Source organism: Geotrypetes seraphini, chromosome 11 (assembly GCF_902459505.1).
Source record: "Geotrypetes seraphini chromosome 11, aGeoSer1.1, whole genome shotgun sequence".
In the NCBI taxonomy this organism is placed as follows: domain Eukaryota; kingdom Metazoa; phylum Chordata; class Amphibia; order Gymnophiona; family Dermophiidae; genus Geotrypetes; species Geotrypetes seraphini.
Genome location: NC_047094.1, coordinates 102,246,256 through 102,263,812, shown reverse-complemented (window position 1 = coordinate 102,263,812; position 17,557 = coordinate 102,246,256). Strand labels below are relative to the sequence as shown.

The 17,557-nt window shown below is 46.7% G+C and overlaps 1 long non-coding RNA gene across 1 annotated transcript; it reads left to right on the top strand.

Annotated features, from left to right (window-relative positions):
- The first annotated feature begins 253 nt into the window (after positions 1 to 253).
- LOC117345761 lies at positions 254 to 5,372 on the top strand. The gene is made up of 3 exons (XR_004536502.1): positions 254 to 387; positions 2,997 to 3,142; positions 4,665 to 5,372. It is a non-coding gene; the product is annotated as an uncharacterized LOC117345761 (long non-coding RNA).
- Positions 5,373 to 17,557: the final 12,185 nt, after the last annotated feature.

Here is a 17,557-nt window from a genome sequence, read left to right as displayed (position 1 = left end):
TGGTCAAATGATCAGCACCTGAGGGGAAAGCTGTCCAGTCTAGAGGCCTTAGCCATATATCTGAGCAAATATGGGACATAGAAACATATGGCTACTCCATTCAGGACAGGAGAAGTCCGGGAGATTTAGCAGTGACAGTAACTGCTTAATTTCTGTTCTGTGAAGAGAAATGGAGGGAATGGAGAACTTGGTGCACCCGCTTGTTGGACAAAAGCTTAGCTAAGTTGTGTATTTTCAGCAAGGTGATCACGTTCTACATGGATTCCTATTGACTGAAAAGAAACTACAAACCATTATAGCAACAAGCTTCATCCTGCCAGGACCAAGCAACCTACAGCTCAGCTCTGGAATGCTCAGAATCCCTCAGCACATCTAATAACCAAGACTGTAAGTGTCAACCCTAAACTAAACTAAAACTTAATTTTATAGACTGGGTCATCAACCAAAAGGAGCTCGACTCAGTTAACAGTAATCTAATATAATAAAACCCTAAGCTGCGCATGCGCACTCCCATCTGCGTGCGTCCATTTTCCGTGAGATGTAGGGCACCGCAGGTAGGAGTGTGCATGCGCGCGAATCTCTCTCTGGCCGGCAGAGAATCTGTACATGGGACTCCCTGCTCTTCAGCTCCTTCAGCCAGTAGTAGACCAAACAGGACCCGATTGCGGAACAGTTTTCGTCGTCGGCATCTTCGCTCCTCTCCCCGGCACACCCGAACCCCCGTTCAGCCTCTCATCCGACCGTACCTTCGGCTCCCTTAGTCCCTTGCCACCGCTCCTCTTCTCTTCCCGCCTCGCGGTCCCAACAAATGTCCTTACTCCAGCAGGGGCCGCAGCACTCTAAACACGTTGCTTCGCGGCCTGCTACTGCCCTGATTTGCTCTGCCCGACACGGCAGAGCAAATCAGGCCAGTAGAAGGCCGTGAAGCAGCGTGTTTACAGTGCTGCGGCCCCTCCTGGAGTAAGGACGTTTGTTGGGACCGCGGGAAGGGGGCGGCAAGGGACTAAGGGAGCCGGCCACACAACGGGATGGGAAGGAAAGGGGGCTGCTTTGGGGGAGGGGTGTGCTGTAAGGCAGACAACTTTGCTTGGAGGAGGGAAGACAGAAGAGGGGCCACGGAGAGACAGTCAGGGAGGAACTGGAGGCGGAGAGGGAAAGGGGGCTGCTTTGGAGGAGGAATGAGCTGGGAGGCAGACAGCTTTGCTTGGGGGGGAAGACAGAATGGGGGCCACGGAGACACAGTCAGGGAGGAACTGGAGGGGAAGAGGGAAAGGGGGCTGCTTTGGGGGAGGGGTGTGCTGGGAGGCAGACAGCTTTGCTTGGGGGGAGACAGAAGAGGGGCCACAGAGAGACAGTCAGGGAGGAACTGGAGGGGGAGAGGGAAAGGGGGCTGCTTTGGGGGAGGGGTGTGCTGGGAGGCAGACAGCTTTGCTTGGGGGAGGGAAGACAGAAGGGGGACCACGGAGACACAGTCAGGGAGGAACTGGAGGGGGAGAGGGAAAGGGGCTGCTTTGGGGGAGGGGTGTGCTGGGAGGCAGACAGTTTTGCTTGAGGGGGGAAGACAGAAGAGGGGCCACGGAGAGACAGTCAGGGAGGAACTGGAGGCGGAGAGGGAAAGGGGGCTTCTTTGGGGGAGGGTTGTGCTGGGAGGCAGACAGCTTTGCTTGGGGGGGAGACAGAAAGGGGGCCACGGAGAGACAGTCAGGGAGGAACTGGAGGGGGAGAGGGAAAGGGGGCTGCTTTCTAGCACCCGTTAATGTAACGGGCTTTAACACTAGTATAATGCATAATACTTAAACTTAACAAGGAAAGTAAACTAGAGTAGTTAATTTCCAAAGTGTTTAGCAAACTAGAAGGTTTTCAGGGCTTTCCAGAATGAAGCAAAGGGACCTAAACTTCTTAATGTAAGCGGTAAAGCGAAAGAATGACTAACCCCCTGTTTTACCAAAGTGCGCTATGTATTTTAGCACACGCTAAATCTACGCACACGCTAAAGCGTCCATAGACTAATATGCACGTGTTAGCATTTAACGTGTGGTTAGATAGCGCTAAAACGCTTAGCGCACCTTTGTAAAAGTTGCCCAAAGTCTCCTAAAGATTCTATTTTTACCACTACTGGCTACACTGTCATTGAGTGGAACCAAATAGAGGATATTCACATATTCTCACATTTAAAAAAAAATAAAAGAGTACAATGAAACAACAGAGACTATGTAGATATTGTTGGTAACTGCCTCTTCCAAAGTGACTGCCCATGCTATTATCATTGTTGTGTTTATATACCAGAAAGACTCAGGAAACTAGTTCGTTCAGAACACCATTACTTGGCTGGCCTGAATTAATGACTGAGTGGAGACTGCAGTGTGTGTGTGGAATTCTTGCCTATGGCCGGCCAGTCTTTGCAAGTCTTTGCTCTGGTCCTAAACCAGGGGTAGGCAAATCCAGTCCTCGAGAGCCAGAGCCAGGTCAGGGTTTCAGGATATCCACAATAAATATGCATGAGATAGATTTGGATCTCAAGGAGGCAGTGCATGCAAATCCATCTCGTACCTATTCATGGTGGAGATCCTGAAAACCTGACCTGGCTCTGGCGGACCAAAATTGCCTACCCCTGTCCTAAACCAACAAATTAGTTATGTGAGCAGTCAAACCCCCCCCCCCCCCCCCCCCACACACACACACGCATAGTCTCTGGGCATAACCACAGGACCCAGCTTACATAGAGATGGGAGTGCTGCTGTGAGAAGTTGGGGTTCACAACAAAAAGGGCATAAAAAGATCACAAACAGACCCAAATAGAATAATTTGGGGGTGGGGGAAGGAGATAAAGAAGATGTGGGGGGAAAAACAACTCTGAAAGACAGGAATTAGGAAATTACTCAGGAAGTGAGGTAAGCAATAAACAGAATAGCTGATAGAATGTCAGAGTCTTGAAATCATCAAAATATTTTGGTGCACCTCTATTCTAGTGAGCTCCAGAATTTTTCTTCTTTCAGCTGCATTTCTTTCTACATACCACCAGAGGGAGCTCATCGCAGGATCACCATGAGTGACAGAATGGCTCCCAGACTCTTACAGAATACAGCACGAAAATCCTCATTTTGAAATAAATTTGACAAGAATGTTTTGTAGTTGAAATTGGGTAAGTGTGACTATTTACTCTGCTTATGAAATAGTGCGGAATGCACAGAGGGGAGTAAAACTTCTCATTCTATCAATCATAGAGTGCTGCTTTACCACCAGACATCTCTGCACTGCCCACCCAGATCCATTTTTCAGGGTCTCGTGGTCAATCAGAGCACAAGTTCTGCTACTAAGTGCAAAAGAACAATAGATTCATGCAACCAGTTTCAGTCTTGCAGAAGCCACCTGTTGGGGAAGTGTCCCGCTGTGTGGTTCAATGATCTTGAGCTGGTTGTCTTTACTAACCTCACAGACCCTCTGAGATACGTGCATGCATATAAGAACCATGTACAGCGCCCAGGTCTGAAACGACCCACATCCGATCAAACTCCCTGGGGACATCTATTTTAGTGGTGGTAAACATTTACAATAATGTGCTGAATGTTACAAGCATGAAATGGGAACGTAGCACAAGTGATTTTGGATCTTTTCTAGATAAGCCCCGCCAAAAAGTTAACCCCCGCCACAGTTTTAGCTAACACCATGCTAAGTGAATACTTGGGGAAAGTGATATACAAGGGGGGGCTCTGCCCCCCCTGAACTCCCCCGAGGCATTATTCAAATCATTTGAATAATTTCTTCGGAGGGCTTCAATAGTTTAATAATTTATAAGGTGGCGTGGCTTAAGTTTTCGCCCGTGCACTTTTTGCATTAGTGGTGGGGCTTATCTGGAAAAGACCCGTGATTTCATATCTGCTGCTGACTTCTTATGGAGAACATGCACAGGGGTAGTTACACAGATCATTTTGGGGTAACTAAAATCTCCAACACCGATTTCTTTCCGTGCACACAGAACAAAGCCTGGAGGCTGAATGTATATTCTCTGGACAGTCACTGGCAATTGCTACCCACACTGCAAAAACAAACAAACTAAGAATTAGTGTAAAATTACCCATTTCCTGAGATGCAGAAAATATCAACCAATGAAAACAATAAGTGGAGGTGTGGCCTGATGTTTACAGTTGCTGCCTCCGCACCCTGAGGTTGTGGGTTCAATTCCAGTGCTGCTTCTTGTGACCCTTGGGCAAGTCACCTAACCCTCCATTTGCCCCACTAGGACAGACAGGGAAACACATTAGGGTACCGTATATACTCGAATATAAACTGAGATTTTGGGGCCAAAAAAATGGCCCCAAAATAGGGGTCTGTTTATATTCTGGTCCTCAAGTCTGCGTGCTCCCCCACCCCCCCACCCGGACCCATTGCAGGCCTCCCACAATCTCGCCTTAAGCCCTGGTGGCTTGGGGAAATCCACTGCTTATTCCTAGGATAAGCAGCATAAATTCAGTTTTACTACTTGGGATCTAGCTAGGTACTTGAGACCATTGTTGGAAACAGGATACTGGGCTTGATGGACCTTCGGTTTATCCCAGTATGGCAATTCTTATGTTCTTAATTTTGTAATTAAAAAGAGCTAAATTATTGATTTCTAAGTACTGTGATAAAGCTATCAATGTATTTTTGTGTTCTCTAATTTGCAGGAGAAAGCCCTTCATGGTCTCCCGGCAGCCAGGAAATTCCCTTCTCTCCTGGTTATCATTGCCTCAGTATGACACACCCCTGAGTCCTCTGTGCCAGAAGAACTAATCTCCTTCAAGGTTAATGAAGGTCACAGCCAGAGGCTGGAGGAGTATCGGAGGTGCATGGCCTACTTTGCAGGTTGGCTTTCCACCTTCACAATGCCGTGCTAGTGATAAAAGCTTGCTTTGAAGGCATGCCAAGAAGACATTCCTTGTTTTGCTATTACAGCGCTGCCTTCCACTTAACAGAGGGCGGTGTACTACTTTCACATCTGACAGGGAGGATTTATGAGAAAGAAGTGGGCGGAGTGGACAGCAGTTTAGACTTATTTACCCTTCTGCATGGCAGCCTGTAATAGATGTGTGAACTTTGGCCTTCTCTCCCAGCTACATAATTAACAGTAATAAACTACAAATTAGGTTGGCTGATTCACTCTAATGCAGCTGACGATTTCATGTAGATAAAATCAGCAAATATACTAGGTCTGACAGGCATTCAGAGTACAGTGTAAAATTCTTTGGTTTACAAAAAAAACAAGGAAAGACTGTTTGACTTTCTATTGCAAACGCAAGCAGTGTCTCACTTCCGGCTCACCACACAATTGTTTCCCACATATTCACCTTTATAGGACCCCCAGGGACCCCTGAAGAAGACTTTTTGTCGAAACACCGACCATGTTGGGTCCTTTATCCCTAGCGGACTAGGTCCTTTAAGGCTCTTATGTGGATGATTTATTTTTATGTAGATGGAATTATTTTATGTGGATGACTTCAGTGTACCTTTGGAACTTTGACACTTTCAAATAGACACTTTGGCACATCGTCACTCCACAGAGTTTTTTGGGTTTTCTTTGTCATGAGGGTAATCATAGTAATTTATTATAACATCATCGCTCCTCAAATCCAGATATCTTGATCCCACCAACGCATATGAAAAATTGCTGTAGCTATCCATCATTTCGCCATCAGTTGGAAAGATAATTCTAAACTCAACTTTCTTGAATGGTGGAATCATTTGAGTATACAGTAATTAGAAAATATGAGGAAATAATAGCCATTAAACAAAATCGTATTGCTAACTTTACTAACCCCCTCTTTTACTAAGGTGCGCTAATCGAATTAGCGTGTGCTAAATGCTAACACGTCCATATTCTAACATGCACGCGCTAGCATTTAGCGCATGCTAAATCGTTTAGCGCGCGTTAATTGGTTAGCGCACCTTAGTAAAAGAGGGCCTAAGAAATGGGCCCCCTTGGATGGTTTTTGTAAAAATTTAAATGAGAATCTCTCCTAACTCCCTCACATCTGAAATGGATATTTCCAGCTTATGAGAAATGTATTTTATTCTATGTTTAATTTAATTTAGGTTTTTATTTTTATAATAGACATATCCCCTCTTTTGCAAAGGCGCGGTAAGCGTTTTAGCGTGCACTAAATAACACGCGCTAAACACTAACGCATCCGTAGACTTATAACGGGCGCGTTAGCGTGTAGCATGTATGTATATTTAGCGTGTGATAAAACGCATAGCACATCTTAATAAAAGGATCCCTAAGTTCTTAAGTTGCAATAATGTGTGTGTTTATTAAGAACATAAGAAATTGCCTCCGCTGAGGCAAACCAGAGGTCCATCTCGCCCAGTGGTCCGCTCCCGCGGCGGCCCATCAGGCCCATTGCCTGAGCAGTGGTCTCAGACTATCCCTAAACCTACCTCTTCTCCTATCTGTACCCCTCAATTCCTTTATCCTCCAGGAACCTATCCAAACCTTCTTTGAAGCCTTGTAACGTGCTCCGGCCTATCACAGCCTCCGGAAGCGCGTTCCATGTATCCACCACCCTCTGGGTGAAAAAGAACTTTCTGGCATTTGTTCTAAACCTGTCCCCTTTTAATTTCTCCGAGTGCCCCCTTGTACTTGTGGTTCCCCATAATCTGAAAAATCTGTCCCTGTCTACATTTTCTATACCCTTCAGGATCTTGAAGGTTTCTATCATGTCTCCTCTAAGTCTCCGCTTTTCCAGGGAGAACAGCCCCAGCTTTTTCAGTCTGTCAGTATATGGGAGGTTTTCCATACCCTTTATCAGTTTAGTTGCTCTTCTCTGGACTCCCTCAAGTACCGCCATGTCCTTCTTGAGGTACGGCGACCAGGACTGGACACAGTATTCCAGATGCGGGCGCACCATTGCACGATACAGTGGCAGGATGACCTCCTTCGTCTTGGTCATGATACCCTTCTTAATGATACCCAACATTTTGTTTGCTTTTCTTGAGGCTGTGGTGCACTGCGCCAACGCCTTCAAGGTTGTGTCTACCATCAGTCCCAGGTCTGTTTCAAGGTTACTTACCCCTAGCAGTGATCCCCCCATTTTGTAGCTGAACATCGGGTTCTTTTTCCCTACATGCATGACCTTGCATTTCCCTACGTTAAAGCTCATTTGCCACTTTTTGGCCCATTCTTCTAGTGTCGTTAGGTCCCTTTACAGATCTTCGCAGTCTTCCATGGTTTCTACCCTGCGGTAGAGTTTGGTGTCATCCGCAAATTTAATAACTTCGCAATTTGTTCCCGCCTCCAGGTCATTAATAAATATATTGAACAGGAGCGGTCCCAGCACCGACCCCTGCGGAACTCCGCTCGTGACCCATTGCCAGTCTGAGTAATGGCCCTTTACTCCAACCCTCTGTTTCCTGCCTGCCAGCCAGTTTTTGATCCATCGGTGGACCTCCCTTTGCACTCCATGTTTCCACAGCTTTTTAAGCAGCCTTTCATGTGGTACCTTGTCGAAGGCTTTTTGAAAGTCAAGGTAAATGATGTTGATGGATTCCCCTTTATCCACCTGGCTGTTTACCCCCTCGAAGAAGTACAATAAGTTTGTGAGGCATGACCTACCCTTGCAGAAGCCGTGCTGACTCGGCTTTAGCTGTCCATTGTTTTCTATGTGTTCACAGATGCTGTCCTTAATCAGCGCTTCCATCATCTTTCCCGGGACCGAGGTCAAGCTCACTGGCCTGTAGTTTCCCGGGTCCCCCCTTGAACCCTTCTTGAAGATGGGCGTGACATTTGCAATTTTCCAGTCCTCCGGGATCTCTTCAGTTTTTAAGGACAGGTTACATATTTGGCGAAGTGGCTCTGCTATTTCGTTCTTTAGTTCCTTGAGTACCTTGGGTGAATGCCGGCCGGACCTGGCGATTTGTCACTTTTTAGTCTGTCTATCTGCTTGAGGACATCCTCTTGGCTTACCTCTAGTTGGACCAGCTTTTCATCCCGATCCCCATTTACAATGTCCTCCGGTTCCGGAATATTGGATGTGTCTTCCCTCGTGAAGACTGACGTGAAGAACTTATTTAACCTGTCAGCTATCTCTTTTTCCTCCTTTACCATTCCCTTTTTGTCTCCATCATCCAAAGGCCCCACTTCCTCCCTTGCAGGTTGCTTCCCCTTCACATATCTGAAGAACGATTTGAAGTTTGTCGCTTCCCCCGCCAGTCTCTCCTCATATTCTCTTTTAGCTTTCCTAACCACACGGTGACACTCCCTTTGGTGTTCTTTGTGCTCCTTTTGGTTGTCCTTTGTTTGATCCTTTTTCCATTTTTTGAATGATGCTTTCTTGTCACTTATCGCCTTTTTCACTGCAGTTGTTATCCACACTGGTTTTTTTGTTCGATTTTTTTTGCACCCCTTCCTGAATCTGGGGATGTTATATTGTATGTATTGGAAGTATAAATTTGAAAATAATAAATATATTTTAAAAATAATAATAACATCTTTGCGTTCTTCTTCAGTAAGACGGATCACCTTGACCCTCAAGTGAGTTTTCTATGTAGATCTGTGCTTGTCAATCTTTCTTGTGGCCATGACTCCCTCCCCCCCCCAATAGCAGCCAAATAAAATCATGTAACCCCTGGAGGTACGGAATAACGATGCACTTATGAAAAGCCCACCCAGGTTGCGACACCAAGGGGTCCTTTTATCAAGCTGCGGTAGGGGTTTAGCGCGTGTAATACCGCGCATTAAACCGCCTGCCGCGCTAACCGCTAACGCCTGCATTGAGCAGGCGTTAGTTTTTTAGCCAGCCGTGGGGGTTAGCGCGTGATGAAATGTCCGACGTGCTAACCCCACTAGCGCGGCTTGATAAAAGGACCCCCCCACGTGTGGGTTTTGCGCCCTTCAGTTTGGGGAAACTCTGTTCTAGATCATGCAGTGAAGACCACCTTGGAGTGCTCAGGAGTCGACACAGCGGCCTTGCATTACAGTCTTGCGCAGGTGCTTAGCACGCAGCTTCCTAATGCAAGAGTAATGCCAAAGTTTTGATCCTCGGCGCGGTGACCAAAGCATATGCAAACAGACTCGGCGCAAAAAGTGGGCGCCAGCATGGGAAAGCGCACCAGACGCATGCGCGCATGGGTCTGCACTAACGGCAGCTATCTCACGCTCACAAATCAGCACCGGAGCACGAGCATAACCAGACACCAATTTTGGGTAGGCCCGGACTCAAGTTTGGATGGGCAGACAAGTTCAAGTTCCATTTGTTTAATATACCGCAAATATAAAACCAGGGTTAAAATCTAAGCGGTTTGCAAACTCATAAAAATAATAATAATAATAACTTTATTCTTCTATACCGCCACAATCTTGCGACTTCTAGGTAGTTTACAATCAAGATAGCTGGACATTCAGCGAAATACAATATGCAGATAATCAGAGGAAATACAGAGAGCAGAGACTTTAAGAAAGCAAGAATATAGAAATACAATTTTCTGAGCAAGAGTATAAGATGTACATTTTAGTAGGTAATGTCGACAGGACCTGTTTGGAATAAATAACAATGAAAAATTATGATAAGATGAAGATAACAGTTTATATGTATCAGGTGGGCTAAGGAGGGGGGGTAAAGGTAGGGGATAGAGGGGACTATTATTGGGGAGAGAGAGGGGAGAGCGGGTCAATTGTTTAGGTGTTTCAGGAACAGGCATGTTTTTAGGCGTTTCCTAAATTCCCCGTAGGTAGTGGGCGAAAGCAGTTGATTTAGGTCTTTGCCCCATAGGGCTGCTTGGTGAGAGAGAAGGTGTTTGTGGTGTTTTTTCAGTTTGTAACCTCTAACTGGAGGGGAAATGAATTTTGAGAGGGTTAAGAAACAAACCAGCATCAAATCAGAACATGAGGAAAGAACAAGCGGTTTATTACAATAAAATCTGAGGTGTGGAAAAGGGAAAAGGATAAAACATCAGGGTAGGGAGTAAAAGGAGACCCAATTTATCTTGGTTTATTTTAGCGTAAATCATTTTTTATCGTTAAACCGCTCAAACCACCAACACTAAGGGCTCCTTTTACTAAGGTGTGCTAGCGTTTTTAGCGCACGCATCAGATTAGCACGCGCTAACCCCGTGCTACGCGGCTAGAACTAATGCCAGCTCAATGCTGGCACTAGCGTCTAGCGCGCGCAACATTGTAGCGTGCGCTATTCCACTTGTTAATGCCCTAACGCAGCTTAGTAAAAGGAGTCCTAAATGCAGCCAAAATAGGTCCAACAATATTAACATTTTCTGTTTTCTCCCCGTTTAACATTTTCTATCGGTCCCCCCCAACACCCCACCCACCCCAAGCAGCCCCAACCACCTCCCTGCCCCCCCTTCAAAAAACAAAGCCTAATCAAACGTCCGAAAGCTGTGTTCTTATGCCTTCCAACTATCCAGGAACCATAACCCCCCCTACCAGGACCCCCCTACACACAAAACAAAAATTCCCCTATCCCACCCTCCTCAAAAACCAAGCACACAACCATCCACACCACCAGTCACACCATTCCACCCTACCCCACTATACACCAGGGCACCAGGAAAAAATGCTCTGAGCCCTAGGGGACAATGACTGAATGTAGGAGTCCCAAGTCAGCAGGAAAACTTCCTTCCGTTTGAAAGAAAGACGAGCATGGCATTGTTCCAAAAGCATTAAGCTACGGAGATGGTTCCGCCAAGCCCAGAAAGCAGGTGTGGTCGCTTGCATCCAAACACTGAGAATAATTTTCTTTCCCAGAACAGCAGCGGGAAGTAACAAGCTTTCAGTTGCGCCTTGAAAGCGAACTTTCATTGTGGATGTAGCGTGGTAGGGAGTTCCAAAGTGTAGGAGCCACGACCGAGAAAGAAGAGTTCCTGTGAACATCAAGAAATAACTGTCCAAAGGATGGGACAGTTAGCAGTTGCTGTGGTGAAGGTCGGAGGGCTCTCTTTGCTGAGTAATGAACCAGAAAACGGAATGGAAATGAGAGAAGACCACTGGAACATATCTGGTAGGAAAGAACATTGCGTTTGAAAGGAATACAATAAGCAATGGGCAGAAGGTGTTCAGCTTTTAGAAGAGGCGATCCGGTTTCCGTCCCCGAACACGCCAGTGTCTCAGACCCCCTCTCTTACCCGGGCAATCCGCCCCCCACCCCGCGGCACTCCGGTGTCTCAAGCCGCCGGAATTTATGCGCAGACGTGGGTTCCGGCACATGCGGAGATACCTACGCAGGCAATTCCAGATGCTGAGACAATTTTTTGTGTTCAGACTTGTGCACCTCGGTCATCCCAGCACTTTTGCTCTTGGTTCCAGCAGACTTCCTCCTCACTTTTTTTTTTTTAACCATCGCTCTTTATGGGACCCAGAAAAGAGTTGCTTGCAGTAGAGAAGAAACAGGCACAAAATACTCACTAATGCTGAGCACAGAAGAATGAGCTAATCTGCTACGCCTCCTTAGAGCTTGTATGAAAGCCCCAGTGTTGCACTCAGCCTGGGTCGATCTGTGCATCTGTGCTGAATAGCTAATAACTTCAATAGCATACATTTAAGTGTGCTGTTTGTTGGTCAGGGTTGGTCCAATTATTAAGCATGACTAGGCGGTTGCCTAAGGTAGCAGTTTCTGGGGTTTGGGGAGGGAAGGAAAGCAAATAATAGATTCCGAGTCAAAGCAAAACAATAGATTCTGAGAGCAACACACAAATTTAAGGAAGTGTCGATCTGGACTTTTACCTGGAGAAAAGGGGAGGGGGGGAGGACAGTTTTCGAATAGCCCGTCTCTGGGTACATGACAATATGCGCACCCTAAAGTGGGAGGGGAGATTAGGGGCATGCAATTTAATTGGAGAGAGGCATAAAGCTGAATATTCACCTAGGGCGCCAGTATCTTTGCACTTAGGGTTACCAGATTTTCCAAATGAAAAATCGGACCCCCCTAGACCCGCCCAGTTCCACCCAGCCCCGCCCTGTTACGCCCCAGCCCCGCCCACAATCCCACCCCAGCCCCCGCTGCCTGCTTTCAGGGCATCCGCGCAATTTGTTGGAAGCTTTTCAAGACCCGGAGAAAGTGCCGGGTTTTGAAAAGCCGTCCAGACTCCCGGACATATCCTCAAAAGGGGAAATCCAGACGTCAGGTAACCTTATTTGCACTAGCCCTGATGTTGCTGCCTTTGCAATGCTTTGTGAACAGTTAGCGTGTGCACAAAACTCATTAGGGTCTCTAATAACAACACTGGCCAACGCTCATTTTGATGCCTCAAATGTTAGACCTGCTGATTCCAAAAATGGCACCAGTTTTCTCCTATTAGCTCTAGTTTTGGAGGTACAGAATATGTGCCGTATACCATATTAAAAATGAAAAGAAAATTGTACAAATGGAAAATCTACTTATTTCATAGCAAAAGCATAAGTTTATGATACAAATTATCCAGTCTTTCGACACACAAGAAACTCCTTTTGTAAGATTTCCGAGAACGGGATCTGCCAGGACAGTCCCACTTAAGATTCCAACAATAGTCTGCCATCGTGTGTTCATCCCATCTTCCTTGGGATCTGGCATCCATTGTTTTTATGTCTTGGTGAAATATTTCACCTTGCTCTTCGCTTAAGTCACCAAGGTTCTCTGGACATAAGAACATAAGCAATGCCTCCGCTGGATCAGACCTGTGGTCCATCGTGCCCAGCAGCCCGCTCACGCGGCGGCCCAACAGGTCCAGGACCTGTGCAGTAATCCTCTATCTATACCCTTCTATCCCCTTCTCCAGCAGGAAATTGTCCAATCCTTTCTTAAACCCCTGTACTGTACTCTGCCATCTAAGTGACTGTGCAGATAATGGACTTTAACACTCATGTTACTGCCATTCCTGCTGAAGTGAAAAAGCATATCCTCTACTAATTGTGTGTCGTTGTCTGCCTTCTTGTTGCCAAGAAAGTTTTTCACCACAAGAATAAATGAAGACCAGGCACATGATTTGATTTCATTCATTGATGCTATGAAATGTGAGTCATTTTTAAGTTGTCTGATTTATGGACCATCAAAAATTCCTGCCTTCAGTTTTCCATATTAAGTCCAGGTAACATATGCAATATGGGGCTCATAATCAAAACTTAAACATGCCTAAAAATCCACCCAAGTTGGCACTTGGACGACCTAAAAGACAGGTCGTCCAAGTGCCGATAATCAAACGTATTTTTTTTTTTTTACATATCCAAGGACTTTTTAGGCCTCTAAATGTCACTGTGTGCCCAGAGCTGAAAGGAACATATTTGGAGCATTGGTTGGCAGTGGCGTACCAAGCGGGGGGGGGGAAGGGTGGTCCGCCCTGGGTGCAGCCTTAGGGAGGGTGCACAGCCGGACAGGTCCGGAAAATTCCTGGGCTGCAACGGCACTCAGCGGCATCGGCACCCCCCCTGCCCCGCGACAGCACTCAAGTTCGGCTTCCTCCCGGCATCAGCAGAACTTCAGATCGGCAACAGGTGCTCAGTCAAAAGCTTCCCCTGACTCAGCTTCCTGCTTCCGTCCAGGCAGTTCAGTTAGGGGAAGCTTTTGACTGAGCACTAGAGAATGACACGGTGAAAAAATTGGTCCCCGTCACCTCCCCGTCCCCGTCTCACCATCCTCTGCACCGCCCCGTCACCGCCATTCCCTTCACCGCCCCATCACCGCCACTGCCATCCATTCCATTCACCGCCCCGTCACCGCCACTGCCATCACATTCACCGCCCCGTCACCGTCACTGCAGCATGCATAAAAGCCTCAAACTGACACATTTTGATCACTAAATTGAAAATAAAATCATTTTTCCTACCTTTTTGTCTGGTGATTTCATGAGTCTCTGGTCCTTCTTCTGATCCTTCTTCTTTCTTCTCCTGCCCCCCTCTTTCTTTCTCTCTCCCCCTGGCTCCCCTCTTTCTTTCTGCCTTTCTTTCTCTCCCTCTTGACCCCCTCTTTCTTTCTGCCTTTCTTTCTCTCCCCCCTTGGTCCCCCTCTTTCTTTCGTGCCATCGTGCCAATTTCTCCACTTCCACGATTCTTTCCCTACCCTCACCCCCAAGCCAGCAGCCGATTTCACCCTGCTCCTTCCTCGATGTCCTGAACTTCATCGGGCAGCAGCAGCATTCACAATTCACTTCTGTTGCCCGCTTCAGGCCTTCCTCTCTGTCGGGTCCTGTCTTCATGAAAACAGGAAGTAGGCAGGACCCGGCAGAGAACAAGGCTGAAAAAGAAAACCAGCAAACTAAGGAAAGCTGGAGAGCAGTAGCGTACCAAGGGGGGGGGGGGGGGGCGGGAGGGGCGAAAAAGGTAATGGCGCCAGGCCTTGGAGCACCGAGGCAGACCGAACCCCCGAACCTCCTCCCAGCCGAACCCCCGCTTATCCTCCTATCTCCCCCCCCAAGTGAACCTTTCTGACTTTCCCAGCGAAAGCAGCAAACCTCCCAACAGTAGCGTCATCAGTGACGCGTCAGAGGGAGGAGAAAGCCGCGAAGGAGTTTTAATTACAGGTGTGGCAGTAGCGATTGGTCCTCTTCTTAGGGGGCAGAGTCAATGCAGCAACGTGCAAGTCGGGTTGAGGAGACAGACCACGCGAAGACAAACATGGCCGCCGGAAAAAAAATGACACCCGGTCAAGACCAAAGATTCACGGTGAAGACACGGTAAATAGCGGTTCTTTGAAGGGGGTACATTGGCCTGCGGGGACAAATCTTTTCACCTGCGCCTGCGGGCGGTGAAAACTTTTTTCCCCGTGTCTGCGGCGATTTGAGTATAGAGTCTCTGAAGCCCGCAGCCAAACCGCAGGCTCCCCGCGGCTCACTGCGGGAATCTCTCCCCGTGTCATTCTCTACTGAGCACCTGTTGCCGATCTGAAGTTCTGCTGATGCCGGGAGAAGGAGGCCAAATTTGAGTGCTGTCGCGGGGCAGGGGGGGCGCCGATGCCGCTGAGTGCCGTCACAGAGGGAGGGAGACACACACACCAATGCCGCTGAGGGCGCTGATGCCACTGAGTGCCGTCGCAGCCCAGGAATTTTCTGGACCTGTACAGCTGTGCAACCCCCTAAGGCTGCACCCGGGGTGGACCACCCCCCCACCCCCTCCCTTGGTACGCCACTGTTGGTTGGGGTGGGATGTGGGCTGACCTAGACTTACCCCCTCTTTTGCTAAGGTGCGCTAACCAATTTAGCATATGCAAACTGATTTAGCACGCGCTAATTGCTAATGCGTGCATGTTAGTCTATGGATGCATTAGCATTTGGGGCGTGCTAAATCAGTTTGCTCACGCTAAATCGGTTAGCGCACCTTAGTGAAAGGACCTATTAGTCATCCTGCAGGGATAATCCAAATGTTTTACTAGAGTTCCTGGACAGAACTTATTTGTTGTGAGTTAGACGATGTAAAAACAGGTATAAGTGCCCCCAAAGTATCCAAAGTGATCAAATAACCACTGCAGAAACAAAGTCCCCCGCACACTTCCCCAGTTTTCACTGACCCCCCCTCACACCCCTACAAAGATCGGAATAAAAAAGTACATACCTGTCTCCAGAACATCAGCACCTAGATAGCAAAGCCTAGTAGAGCTGCACACAGGTCTCTTAAATAGCCTGAGGCTGGGCTAGTGAACCATAGAGAGGAGGACCCAGGCCCATAAGCCACTCTAACCACTATTTGTGGGTGGAGCATGTGCGCCTACCAAACCCCTCCCCTCCAATCCTACTCTACTGCCATATATGTGGCACCTACAGCCATAAGGGCTACTGGGGTTGTAGACAGGATGGTATAGTGGGTTTTGGGGCTCACCATAACCTATAAGGGAGTCCTGGTGAGATGTTTATGTGGCACCCTTTTTGTGAAGCTCACAGCAGTGCCCCACTGCCCTGTTGCCATGTCTGGGTGGCCAGTCCATCACAGTGCTGGCCCCTCCCATGTCCAAAAGGGCATTTGGGACTTGGACAAAATTTTGGTCGAGAATGTGGTATAAAGATAGATGACCTGGTGGTCTGGACGAACAATAGCCTGGACGTCAAGATAGATGATTCTCAAAAAAAAAAATTTAGATGTATTTTTTGAGAATAGACATTTTCCTACTACCGACTTTGGGCGTCTAGTGCTATATGTCCCAATTGGACTTAGATGTATGTTTTGATTATGCCACTCCACGTATTCAATGCACGAACCATCTTTATTCAAAGCCTTCTCAAATTGTTTCATCAGGCCTAGATTTATATGTAGTGGTAGCAATATCTTGTGCTACCAAAGATTCATTGATTACATTTTGTCCTCCAACCACCATATGTTCCCTCGGAGGCCAATCATGAAGGGTATAGAAAAAATAGACAGGGACAGACTTTTTAAATTAAGGTGAACCACAAGTACAAGGGGGCACACAGAGAAATTGAAAGGGGAGAGGTTTAGATCAAACGCCAGGAAGTTCTTCTTCACACAGAGGGTGGTGGATACATGGAATGCGCTGCTGGAGGATGTAGTAAGCAGGAACACGCTACAAGGCTTCAAAGAAGCTTTGGATAGGTACTTAGAGGACAAAGGGATAGAAGGGTACAGATAAGAATAGAGGTAGAGGTAAGTTATAAAATTAGTCAGGGACCACTGTTTCAGGCAATAGGCCTGATGGGCCGCCGCGGGTGCGGACCGCTGGGCAAGATGGACTTATGGTCTGCCTCAGCGGAGGCAACTCTTATGTTCTTATGTTCTTATGCCCAATGTTCATGTTTCGCTCCACTATCCTAAAGGCATATCTACTCTCCCATAACCAAAAAACTAGAGCTGATGTGGTCTATCCAATGAAATTTTCTGAATCAGTGCCCCAAATAACCCAAGACATTAAGAAATTTTTTTAAATTTTTGTTGGCCTATGTAATCAGTGCTTCCTGATCCCTTTCCTGTGGCCCACCACACTCTTTGGATTTCCTGCTCTGTCGAATGTTTCCTATCTTCTTTTAATTTTGTTATAACACGTCACGATAAATGAGGCCTGCAACTATTCACTCTCGTGTTTTTGGTGTGGTAGGTCCTGAGTTATGAAATGCCCTTTCAGACACTGGCCGTCAAATTTCTTCCTTTTTATCGCTACACAAGAGTTTGAAGGCTTATTATTTTCAGGAGGCTTTTCAAAATCCGTGATGGGATGCTGCCATTACTGTTGTATCATTTGTTTGTTTATTTATAAAGAATGTTATTTTATTATGTAGAATTTATTAAATAACCCCCTCTTTAATGAAGCCATCTTAGGCTTTTTATCTGTGGCAATCTAAGCTCTGACACTCATGGAATTCTATGCGCGTTGGAGCTAATACCGCTGCGGACAGCGATAGAAAAGCCTAACGCAGCTTCGTAAAAGGGAAAGGATACTCTTTTTTATTTTTTAGGTATTATGTAAGATTGGTGATTTTTTTAATATTTAAGTATTTTTATTGAATTCAATATTATATCAAGTAAACTTGTACAAAAAGCAAATTTAACCACAGCATATTACAATCATATAAATCCATACTTAACAATATTAAGCAGATTACAAAAGAAACTATTATGGTAAAATTAGCTCAAGTCCTCATTGGATCCAAGAATTAATTG